Below are 2,327 nucleotides of genomic sequence, written 5' to 3'. Positions count from 1 at the left end.
TTTTTATATGAAGAAATTAAAATCCCCATAAGTAGAAGAATTAGAAATTAATTTAGAAATATAAGTAGTAGTATGAACATGAACTTCATATGCTGAAACTTTTTTCAATATAAAATTGAATGCACATTGCAGATTTATTGAGTGAGCGTTTTATAATATACTGAAGTTGGTATACATTCACAGTATATTCCTGTGCAATGTCATATTCAATATTCTGATAGTCTGTCTATACAGCATTTCTCAAATAAAAAATTTTTTTAAGCGAATGATATTCTGTATGTAACAAAAATTAAAATATTTATTTGTTCACCATATGGTATGTAAACAAAAATGCACTTTGGCAGCTTTACATTCAACATAATAATCACACTGATTCGGCTATTCGTAAAATAATTGAAAATTTCACGACATGTGTAGTTCTTTGAGTTCCAGGACTATTGTCAAGAGTAGACTGAGTACACATAGATGAAAGTATTGCAGTCATTAAGGCCAGTGTCGAGAACATCTTATATGAAGAATTCATAATTATATACGAAAAGTAGGTACTTGCAAAACGATTTTACGAAAAAAGTTCTTTAGTTTTCACCCTAGAATTTTCATTTAAACAGTTTTGAAATCCATTCATTTTTCAGTGCAAAGTCTGATTGGTCCACTTTTCATAAGTAGCTCTATCTAACAACAGAACTACCGCATTTGGCTTTAAATTTTAAACATATCAATACTTATATCTATATACATAATATATTCAAATAATATACTTTGCTGTGGTTTAAAGCCTTTTGAAATCACCGAAATATTATTCTTTAAAAACGAAACATAATCTGTGATACCATCTTGTCATATGTACATAATTATAGAGAAACCATGGTCTTGCTGAATGAAATATTTGATTATATATTATCTACAAAAGATGGTGTGATCTAGCGCAACTGTACTATTTAAAACAATTAGTTTTAATCAGACAAGCAAACCGTAATTTTATTTTTAGAAGATTTTTAGAAGACAACAAAAAAGGAGCAGAAAATTTGACCTCCAGAGTGGAATTGCTTAGACGCTGCAGTGTCTGTATTATGACTGAAATCATTTTTATCGTCATGCTATAAAATTATCTGCCTTTAAAAAAAAAAATAACTTCATCTTTTATATGCTCACCTAGATTTCTTTATTTAAGAAAGATGAGTTAAACAGCAAGGCACTAATCTTACTTGATAACTTTGCTTGCCTTCAATTATTTTGATGTCCTTATAAATAATGCATAATGATACATACAGATTAATATTTGCGCTTCTTAAGCTTAAGCAATTATCAATAGTACTACATCTAGGTTAGGCTAACGTTTAACAGTGAACGTAAAATTCAATTTTTAAATAATAACACAAATTTGAAGGGTTTGAGCTATATGGAACCTTTAATAAAACCAAAGATCTTAAGATCCTTTAGGAATTGTATTAAATCTTCGTTAGTATCTAACCGTGTATCTAACCTTAAAATGTTTTTTTTATGTAAATAAAAATTATTTTATTTATTTAAAATGTACCATTTGGAATAAAATATGGTACATATACATATTATAAGAGAAAATAATAGCAAATGATTATAATAATCACGGTCTTGTTTCTTACAAAATTCTAGTTTCCGCTTTAGGTCACTGAAAATTTAATAGCTTATTTGACAAGTGCATCCGTTTAGTTCTCACTTGCCACAAACCAATGACGTTTTTTGTAACACGCCAACCAACTCACGCCAACCACAGAAATTAGACTGAAGCGGAATGATTGCAGAAAACTCAAATGCTCAAAGCTTTACACTAACACCAAGAAAATTATATAATATAAACTAATGGGTTTCTGACGCCTACAGTGCCACCTAACGTCAGCACAACAACGTACATACGGAAAAAGTAAAAAAAATTGTTGCATGCAACATGGTCCTCCCGCACAGCTGCGGTGATTTTCAATTAAAAGGAAATTTCCTTTGGGCAAGAAAATAAGCGTCACAAGAATAAATTTTTGCTTAAAGCTAAAACACGAATATAAAATGTTCTAACTTTCTTCACTTGTGGTTTTTGTTATTTTTTTTATATTGTAAAATATAATAAAAAATTATAATGCGAAAGCAGATAATAACTTTAGTTGCACGATATTAGAGCAAACTGTGCGCCAAATTAGAATCCTTACACGAGACAGAGCAATGATTAGCTTCCAGCAAGTTTAGATAATGTAAATGAAAACGTTTTAGATAAAGTAAAAATTTTTCAAAGAACAGGGATGGTACGTATTGTCCACTGTGGCGTATGATTAATATTTGCTATTAAAATTAAAAGTAAA

General features: G+C 29.4%; 1 protein-coding gene across 1 annotated transcript in view; it reads right to left on the bottom strand.

Annotated features, from left to right (window-relative positions):
* Positions 1-2,327, bottom strand: part of LOC119678623 (heterogeneous nuclear ribonucleoprotein L) — a 114,905-nt gene that overhangs the window by 73,504 nt on the left and 39,074 nt on the right. The gene's annotated exons all lie outside the window — the stretch shown is intronic.

Source organism: Teleopsis dalmanni, chromosome 2 (genome assembly GCF_002237135.1).
Source record: "Teleopsis dalmanni isolate 2A chromosome 2, ASM223713v2, whole genome shotgun sequence".
In the NCBI taxonomy this organism is placed as follows: domain Eukaryota; kingdom Metazoa; phylum Arthropoda; class Insecta; order Diptera; family Diopsidae; genus Teleopsis; species Teleopsis dalmanni.
This window is presented reverse-complemented; position numbering and strand designations above follow the sequence as displayed.